A 10554-nucleotide genomic window follows, 5' to 3' on the forward strand; every position below is an offset into this window, starting at 1 on the left:
AGCTTATAAAATGAACACACACACACACACACACGTACACACATGCACACACACGCACACACACACACACACACACACACACACACACACGAATGCCTTGTTTATGAGGTGCTGGCCATCAGACCCAGCTAGGCAAGCACTATGGCAGCTGAATTGCCCCGTGTTTTAGACCCTAAAGAGTAGAGCGGTTATACCACTAAGCTGACGCAATGTTTCTGGCCAGCTCCAACTGCTGTCAGAGTTGGAAACAGAGAGTGGAACTTGGCTGCATTCCTGAATAGGTCCAGATATCCTCCAGCCAATGAGATGTGGGAGCTGAGAGACGGGAAATGACTGTCCGTGGTGAGGCAGGCAAACCTAAGGACTGCTCGGCAGTTTGAGACTCCCTTGCCTTGGGCTATGCCCACACTCATCGATTTTCTCAATGTCCCTGACAATCAAGCCCCTCCCATTACATCAAGCTGTCCATACACTCCACTTCAAACCGTGGAGTGAGCCTCCTCTCCCTTCTGCAGCTTAGCCTTTCTCCTGGGTCAGCTCCTCCAAAGCCCGAGTTGACAGCAGAGGGAAGCTACACTAGGGACAGCAGTCCCATTTAGACAGAGTTGACCTACAAGACCCATGCCTGTAGAACCTGAAGCCATGGCCATTAGAAGACATCGTTCTGCTGAGGCCTTTGGTTCCCTGCACTGTCTGTCCCCTCCTGGAAGGCCGGGCTCTGAGACAAAGCAGGCGATATTCCGGGGGGCTTGTGACAAACTCCTCTCCCCTTGGCGGACTTATTTATTCATCAAGGTTCTTGGTGTGAGTTCCTGCTACCCTTGCCAGCTAGCAACTTACCTGGGGCTCTTCATGCTTTGTGCTAATCCCTCCCAGGGGAAAGCTGAGCTTGTGGCAGGAGACTTGTGGGGTAGCTGAGAGGCAGTATGCTGAGACATAGGCTCCCATGGCAGGTGGGCAGTTACGGCAGACAGGAACGGTTCCCCGCACCTATGAGTCTGGGAGGCAAGGATCCACCACACAGGGCTAAGGAGGTTGTGTACTCCTCGAGGGCTCTCGCTGCTTGCAAAGATGTGCTTGGACTGCCCTGGTGTGGTCTAATCGGGCTGCATCCTTCCTTTCTGGTCATCCCTCTTTCTTCTGTTATTTAGCCAATCTCACTGCTCTTGAAGAATGAACTGTTCTTGTGGTATCAAGGCCATCATGAGAGTGCCTAGGTCCTGTCTTCCAACATAAACAGGCAGGAAACATAACACGGAGACACAAAGTCCTTTGTTCACATTGTAGACTTGACTTTTATGACCCTAGAGCACCATGCAGGCAAGCCCCATCATTTGCGCTGTGTGGCCGTGGACTGTGCAGCCCCATCATTTGCGCTGTGTGACGGTGGACTGTGCAGCCCCATCATTTGCGCTGTGTGACCGTGGACTGTGCAGCCCTATCATTTGCGCTGTGTGGCCGTGGACTGTGCGCCTGGGACAGACTTGGCTGTTGAGCTGGGAAACCTGAGTTTTGCTTTTCTCTCTGTCCTAAACAGACTGGTGGCTTTGAGCAGTCCCCTTACCCTATTCTATGTCACTTCAGTTCTGTACTGGACAAGGAATGGACAACATTGGTCTTTAAGATCCCATGGAAGCCTAGGAAACCTCTGTGAGCTCCAGTGGGGAAGAGGTGTCCCAGAGGTGAGGATACTCTGAGGTCCAAAGTCTTTCTGGGACTGGGGAAACTGGGTTGGCCTGGTGAGGAATAACCAAGTCCAAGATTGGCTGAGGAGGAGAAGTTTCAGAAAACAGGGATACTGTGAAGAGAAAGCAGGGCCGTGGTCCTAGGTCAGGTATAGTATAGAGTCTGCTATGGGGTTTGCTAAGGAGAGGGCGGGCCATCAAAACCCGTGCCTCTGAACAAAGTGTGGGACTGCGGAGCCGGCCAGATGAAAGGGGTTCTGGGTATTTAACAGGACGACTAGAGTCCCATAGAAGACCAACATTTTAGCAGTCGGTAACCGCACCGGGGTTTGGAGGAAGGAAGGGAGTCAGAGACTAGCTAGAATCCCGAGCAGAGGGGGAGACTAGAGTAAGGGCTGCACCTAGAACACAGGCAGCCGTTTTGTAACCAGGGGGAGAAACAGAGATGGGGAAAGGCATTCATCTGTCTTGTCTTGACATAGGAATGCTGTGATGGGGGTGGGGTGGAGTGGCTCAAGACCTTCAAGGGAAGAGACTGAAGCTACAGGATCTGAAGAGCTGAAGGTGGGGTGGAGAGCCAAGAGCAGGGGAAGAAAGAAGCTGGAGGGCAGCACAGGAGAAAGGTCAATAAACCCTCACTGAAAGCTTCCTACAGGGCTTAGCCTCAGTGTTCTCACCTGTAAAACGGACTAATAATGTTCTCATCTATAAAATGGACTAATAGTGTTCTCATCTATAAAACGGACTAATAATGTTTCCATCTATAAAATGGACTAATAATGTTCTCATCTATAAAACGGACTAATAATGTTCTCATCTATAAAATGGACTAATAATGTTCTCATCTATAAAATGGACTAATAATAATCGAGGGCTAATACAATAATGTGTGGTACCGCCAACACAGCACAGCTTAGCATGGAGTTCCTCTCACATGCGGGATGTTTAACAAATAAAGATTCTAGTCTGTTTTCGGGTTGCTATAGCAATATATCAGAGGTGTATTTATTTAATATATCTTTATGACAGGAAAGGCTTATTTGACTCCAAATTTTGGAGGCTGAAAATCCGAGATTGTGTGGTGAGTTCTTTCATCTTGACTGTCAACTTGGTAGGATCTGGAGTTGCCTAGGAGATCCATCTCCGCATATGTCTGTGAGGAAGTTCCTAGATTAGGTTTGTTGAAGTGGGAAGACTCCCCATCCCTTGGGCTGGAGTCCTGGCCCGAGTCAAGGGCGAAGGTGATCTGAGCACCAGCGTTCACCTCTCTCTGCTTCCCGATTGTGATGTACCGGGACAGCTGTCTCACTGCCACCCGCTGACTTCCCTGCCCTGATGGACTGTGTCATGTGAAAACAAAACAAAACTCTTCCTTAAGCTGCTTCTTGTCAGGTGCTTGTCCTAGCAATGGAGAGTAACTGAGGCAGGTGGCTTCCTCTGCTTGGCTGCTAGTGAGGTCTCCTTCTGACCTCTCAAATTTGACAAAGAAGGAAACAGAATGATAGAACAGGCCAGACACTCTCAGAACTAACCTGAGTCCCTCAAGCACGACATTAATCCCTTATGAGGGTAAGACCTTCTAGGGACCTAACCACGCTTCACTAAGTCCCACCTCCTAAGATCCCTCATCACCACTGGGGGCTCACCTCCAAGGCAGGACTCTCTGGGAGACACACCCGCTCCCGGTCAAACCATGACAATCACCTTCATTATCATTACTCATTCACATAATAATATTTATAGAGTGCCTTCTTGTGCATTAGGTGCTTGGGCATATCAGTGAGCAAACAGACAAGTTCCGTGCCCCTGTGGCATTTCACGCTTGCTTCTCTCACACTCACAGGCCTGTGAGGACGGTCAGATGCACTCCTGTATGGAGGTCTGCTGGACTTTGGGAAGCCAAGCTACTTATGAGGGTGTGAAGCTAGTGAGCAGCAGGGGTAGGGTTTGAACCCAAGTCTGCGAAGCATGCTGGAGCCTCTGAAAGACAACACAGAATTAGCTGTTGCCTACATGGCTAGCTCTTACATATTGTCAAGGTTGGCTCCCTGTGTGTGGTACAGATTCTATTTCAAGTGATTAGTTTTAACTAATTAAGGTTTTTGAGACAATGTTCACTGTGTATCCCAGGCTGGCCTTGGATTCATGATCCTCCTGCCTCAGCCTCCTGAGTGCAGGGAATGACAACTCTGCCCAGGAGTGGACCTGATTTTGAAGTCCGTCACACGAGGCCTTAGGATGGGAAGATGAGTTAGGAGGAGGCTCACTAAAGAAAGCTGGAGAGAGGAAGGGAAAGGTTAAGGAGAGGATTGGGGTGGCTTAACAGAAATCTCGAGTGGGTGATTGTACACCAGGTATCCCTGTGTTCAGGAATGGCCAATGTGTGCCCTGCTGCAGCCATAAGTATTTACTGAATAGCTAAGCTACCAGACACTGTACTGGGCGGCAGAGAATCACAGCAAAGGTGTGCTGGATTCTTGTCTCACAGAGCTTATGATGTGTGTACGTGTGTTTACATGTGTGTGTGTGTGCATATGTATGCGTGTGCCTGTGTATTGAAGGATGGGACAACAGTCATCAGTCACCAGGGTTTTATGTCAACAGAGAACACATTGCTCTCATCTTTCTCCCCCAGCCTTGCCTCTTGATGCCACACCAGTTTTCTGCCCAGGAGAGGGGCTGGCCCACACAGGCTCCTGGAAGCCCCGTTGGCTCAGGAAACCCCAGACACTGCAGTAGAGACTGGGCTCAGAGCACAGTGCTTGGCTCAGACTCTCTTTCCTCTGTGCTCTGTGCAGGCAATCAATGCTAATCCAATCTTCTGGGACCAAATGAAACAGCCGTATGCAAAGGGTCTGGGCTCGCTTTTCTGATTCGCAAATGACCTACATAATCGCCTCACCCCAGCCTGCCTGGGAGGGCAGGACTGCCGGCACAGCCCCAGCAAGCGCTTCCCTGCTGGGTGCTGGCTAGGGTTTCTTCTGATCTTGCCAAGTAGAAGGAAGAAGCCTGGCCAAGGGTTCCCGTGGCCTTATTTTCAATTCAGACTTAAATTAGCTCCCTGTGGGACCACCCCCAGTCTGACTTTCTCTGTTTGGGACATGAAGGGGTTGAGCCAAACCATCCCTAAGTTCTTCTCAGTGGTGTATGGTGGTGGCATAAACCTATCATTTCAGGCTTGGGATGTGGCAGCAAAACAAGCAGAAGCCAGTCTCGGCTATATAGCAAATTTGAGGCCAGCCTAGGATACGTGGAAAACTGCCTAAAATAAAACAAACAAACAAAAACAAATAAGCAAACAAATAAGAAACTCTACAGAAAGGCTGGGGAGCTGGCTCAGCCATTAAGAGCACTTGCTGTTCTTACATGGGAACCTGGGTTCAGGTCCCAGCACCCATGTTGGGCAGCTCACAACCACCTGTAACTCCAGTTTCAGGGGATCTGACACCTCCTGGTCTCCAATGCACCTGCACACATATATACATATGCCCACGCATATACATGTTTTATAAGAAGAAAAAGAAGTCTTTGCTGGGCTCACACCTTTAATCCTAGCACTCTGAAGGCAGAAGCAGACAGATCTCTGTGAGTCTGAAGCCAACCTGGTCTACAGAGTGAGTTCCAGGACAGCCAGAGCTACACAGAGAAACCCTGTCTCAACAAACAAACAAGCTACAGAAACAAACAAAAAGAGAAAACCCTGCAGAAAACCAATGTGTGTGTGTGTGTGTGTGTATGTATATGTATATATATATACATACATATGGGTGTATACACACACACACATATATTTCCTTTTTGAGACAGGATTTCACTGTTTAGTTCTGGCTGTTCTGGAACTCACTTTGCAGACTATGCTGGCCTCCAACTCACAGAGATCTGCCTGCCTCTGCCTCCTGAGTGTTGGGATTAAAAGTATGCACCATCACCTCCCGGCAAAGAGATCAATTTTTAGTTAAACCTAAAATGACATCAGCAAGAATACAATATGGAGGACCCTCTGCACTATCTTGCCCTGACACAATGTCCTCAGCTAGAGCTTTGCTAACTGCTTTTTATCAATCATCTCTCAGCTGAGAGAGCCTTTCTGAAAATGTTTCTGTTATCCCGGGTTACTCTATTTTATTTTTGTTTCTTTTACTTGGTTACTTTCTGACACAGGATCTTACTGTGTAACCCAGGCTGGCTGGGAATCCTCTTGCTTCAGCCTCTCCAGTGCTAGGGCGCCAGGTGAATTGTTCCACCCAGCTCTGTTCATAACTATTACTGCACTTGTTGGTGCGTGGAATCATCCTTAGAGAGCTGTCTCCAGGCTTACTGATCTGCCTGGTCCCCAGAGCTAGTGAGTAGTTGTCGAGTGGATGGGCCTCTGCGAATCCAGTACTCCTACCTCCTCCCCTCAACCGGCTCTCTCTGCTTCTCTCCCTTAAAACAACTGCTCTTCCAGCATGCTGGCATGCCTCTCTGCTGTCCTCAGAACCCAGCTACAGCAGCCAGCTTCCCTCCCACTGTCCCCCTCAGGGAGCTCTTCTTGGTCCCCTCCATGCTTCCTCCTCCCCCTCTGCTGGGAACCCTCCTGCAAGCTTGCTTCCTCTTCCTGGCCCCTGGCCTCTGCTGCCCAAAAGCTCCTGCTGTGGTTTTGGATATGAAACGTCCCTCACAGGCTTATGTGTTTGAACTCTTGGTTCCCAGAACGCCTCTGTTTTGGGAGGTTGTGGAGCATTTGGCTGGTGATGCCCAGCTGGGGGAAGTGGGTCCCTGGGCGCCTTGCAGCCCAGCCCTTCTTCCTATCTTGTCTCTGCTTCTGCTTTCCCATTACACCCAGATGTGAGGAGGCCAGGAGTTCCAGCCCTGCCTGAACCTGGTCTTCCTGCCCGAACCTGGTCTTCCTGCCCCTGGTGAACCCCAAGACCCCCGCCTGTTATCCCAAATAAATCCTCTTTTCTCCAAGATGCTTGTGTGGAGGGGCTCGTTCACTGTGACAAGAAAAGCAATTCATCGAGACAATCCCACCCTACCACCGTACCAAGTCCAGCTCGAGGACCACTCTGCTCAGCCACCACTCTGTGACTTCTTTTGACCAGTAGAAGTTGAGGCTTTTGGGTTTCATTGTTGTTTTAATTTTTATTTTGAGGAAAACCAACTTGTTCCTGTTTATCTTATGGTTATTGCCGTGTCCTGATGGACAAATCTTTGCTGGCTTCTGAGTTCCGGTTGGATAGCATGTCTTTTCAGATTGTTTTACTTTCCTATTCTGTGCCTTTATATTTTATTTATTTGCTTGTTTTTTCATGAGCTTGTGTGTGCTGTGATATACGTGTGAAGGTCACAGAATAACTTGTGAGATTCACTTCTTTGCTTCCACCATGCAGGTCCCAGGCATCAAATGCTTTTACCCACTGAGCCATCTTGCCAGGCCTGTACTCTCTCTCTCTCTCTCCCTCCTTCCTTCCTTCCCTCTCCCCCTCTCCCTTCCTCCTCCCCACCCCCCCTTTTTTTTCAAGACGAGGTTTCTCTGTGTAACAGCCCTGGCTGTCCTGGAACTCACTTTGTAGACCAGGCTGGCCTTGAACTCACAGAGATCCACCTACCTTTGCCTCCTGAGTGCTGGGATTAAAGACGTGTGCCACCATGCCTGGCTAAAGAGGACTTTTTAAAAATGACAGTATATAGTTTCAAGACTTTCCAAGTCTTGAGCTTTATTTCTTAAAACAGCCCTGAATTTTTGGAGTGTTTTTGGTCCATCTAAATTTAATGGAAAGCCCTGGAATTATTGATGTTTTTAGCTTGGAATCTGTCATCTCCTTGTCTCACGTCTGTGTTCCCTTTACCTTCACACACTCACTTGAATTGCTTTCAATATTTCATCATCTCTCCTCTTTTGGTTTTTTGGTGTTCCTCCTTGTTTAAGATTTAACGGATGATCTGTGGAAACAGTATGCATATTCCACCGACTACGGTCTACTTGCAGTTAATATCGTATCAGCTCACTGGGAGGCACAGTGAGCACTAGGGGAAGCAGGAATGTTAAACACACAGGGCTATCCCTTCAATGGGATGGATGTATAGCCTGTCTTCTGCTGCGAAGGCGAAGAGTGGCTGTGCTTCATAGCCTGGGGACCTTCGCGCCATCTGGGCGAGTACACTGTATCCTCCCCCAGACCCACGACATGAGCTTGTCCATCTAGAGAACCCGTCTTTCATGTACGGTGTCACATGTACTTTACAAAGAGCCCCAATGTCTTAAGTACACAGGATCGAGCTCACTATCGCCAGGAAACTTTTCACCAAATTGTGCTGTGCTTACATCTGCCTAAAATAAACTCTTGCAGTGGAACCAACACTGGCTACTGAGTTGTGTTGAGCCTAACTACTTTCTTGCCTCCCTCGGATCCTAACTCTCTGGTCACGGTTGGTTGCAGAGATTCCCTGCAAACTCACACAATGGGAAACAAGACATGAAGTTCAGCATATCCCTATTCATACCCACCCATCATTTCTTAGGGGCATTTCCCTTCTATATAAGTTGTACATTCTACACGACGTTATTACTTTTTCTTTAAACTATCAATTATTTTTAAAATTCAGAAACAAGGCAAGGGGCTGGAGAAACAGTTTAGTGGCTAAGGGGCAAATACCACTCTTGCAAAAAGACTCAAGTTTGTTTCCCAGCTCCTGTGTCAGGCAGCTCACAACTGCCTACAACTCCAGCTCCAGGGAATGTGATGCCCTCTTCTGGCGTCTGTGGGCACTGCACTCATGTGGGCATGCACATTTTGCCTCTATTAGGAAAGCCGTTGTCCTAGACTACAATTCTAGATGGATCAGTGTTGTCTTATTTATTCTCTCTCAGCACTTACATTTCCTTCTTGCCTGTTACACATTATTTCTAATCAGAAGTGCATGGTTCCCTCTGTTCTCCAGAGTGTAATGTATTCTTTGGTTCATTCTGCACCAACACTGAGTAACTCTGTTTACTTTTAAAATAACTGGGGAGGGGGCAGTTTCGATTTAAGCAATTTTAACGTGACATGCTTATATGTTGTTTGTGTTCATTCAGTTTATGTTGTTATGATACAACATTCTGACCAAAAGCAACTTGGGGAAGAAAGTGTTTATTTGGCTTACAGGCTACAGTCTGTCAGGGAGGGAAGAATCAAGGAAGGAACTCAAGGCAGGAACCTGGAGGCAGGAATTAAAGCAGCTGCCCCAGAGGAACACTAGTTAGTGGCTCAATCCTCATGACTTGCTCAGCCTGATTTCTTATATAACCCGTGACCATCTGTCTAGGGGTGGCACTGCCCACAGTGAGCTACATCAATCATCAACAGAGAAAATGCTCCCACAGACGCTCTCACGGGCCAAACTATTGGAAGCAATTCCTCAGTTCGAGTTTCTTCTCAGGCTCCAGTTTGTGTCAAGTGGACAAAAGCAAACCAACGTATACCTTTCCTGGATTGATCTCAGAAGGGCCCTGGACCAACACACCACAGAGATACTTGCATATCCAGGTTTATCGTGCATGGACAACATTCAAGAAATGGAACCAGCCTTGATGGCCATCAACAGACAAATGGATAATAAAATATGACATGGCACACAGAGACAGTCGAGCTATGGAGCCAGAAATCATTATGTGAAGCAAAACAGGCAAACAAAGCCTCTTTCTCCTTGCATTTTATATTCTCTCTGGTGCTGGGATTAAAGGTGAGGCACCACCACCTGGATTTGTTCGTACAATGATTTTTACTTTGCCCAGGGTGGCCTTGAACTCACAGAGATTCATCTGCCTCTGGGATTAAAGGTGTGTGTCACTGTTACCTGACCTCTAGTGGCATAACTTTGCCTCTAGTCTTCAGGTAAGATTTATTTATTAAAATACAAATAATATACCACTATATGAGTACTTTTTCAAAATACTAAAAGCTACTTGTCCACCTTCTCTGTGAACTGTAGAAAGATCCACTACAAAACCTGTAGCGGGTTTTGCTACAGGTTATTGACCTGCTTTGGCTTCAGTTTTAAGCTCTTTAAATGTCAGCTGTACGGACTCTGCCGTGTTTGAGTATTCCTGCTGGCTCCTCATTTGGCTTTCCTCTTTGATTGTAAAGTCTTCAACCTTGTGGACGGCCTGTGAATTAATCTGATTACTCACGTGTTCCTATTGCATGAGGACTTTGAGCCGTGGTTAGGAGCACTGCCTCCTTTCCCGGGCTGTAGAGTCCAGCAGTGTTTTCTTCTAGTATTTCTGTTTCTGCATTTCAAAGTTTCACGGTGAGTGATACGAGGATTGGGTCCAGCTTTATATTTTCTTTATGTAACTCTAATTTTCTAAGTACTCTTTCTCTGACCGGTTCCATCTGTCGCCTTTGTAACATGTTAAATTCGCATATGCAATTAGGTGGCTTTCTGACTTTCCCATTTCGTTTTGTTCCAGCTGCTGATGCTGTGTAGCGGGTTCCAGCACCGGGAAGCCTGGGCCTCTCTGTTCCATTGTGATTTTTCACGCTGTTCTTGTTTGTGTTTCTTCTCATTGAGTTTCTAATCAATGTGTTCAGCTATGGGAAAAGATCTGATGGTAGTTTTTATATGAACTGCTTAGGGCAATGATCACGCTTATGATGTTAATTCTTTCTATCCAACAAGGTGTCAGGTGTCATTGTGTATATGTGTGGGTGGGTTGGGGAGGTGGGGGGGCATGTGCATGCTCACCAACATAGGCATATGTGGAGGCCAAAGGTTGATATCAGATGTCTTCCGTAATTGCTTTTCTTCTTCTTCTTCTTCTTCTTCTTCTTCTTCTTCTTCTTCTTCTTCTTCTTCTTCTTCTTCTTCTTCTTCTTCTCCTCCTCCTCCTCCTCCTCCTCCT

Source organism: Microtus ochrogaster, chromosome 7 (genome assembly GCF_000317375.1).
Source record: "Microtus ochrogaster isolate Prairie Vole_2 chromosome 7, MicOch1.0, whole genome shotgun sequence".
Taxonomy (NCBI): Eukaryota; Metazoa; Chordata; class Mammalia; order Rodentia; family Cricetidae; genus Microtus; species Microtus ochrogaster.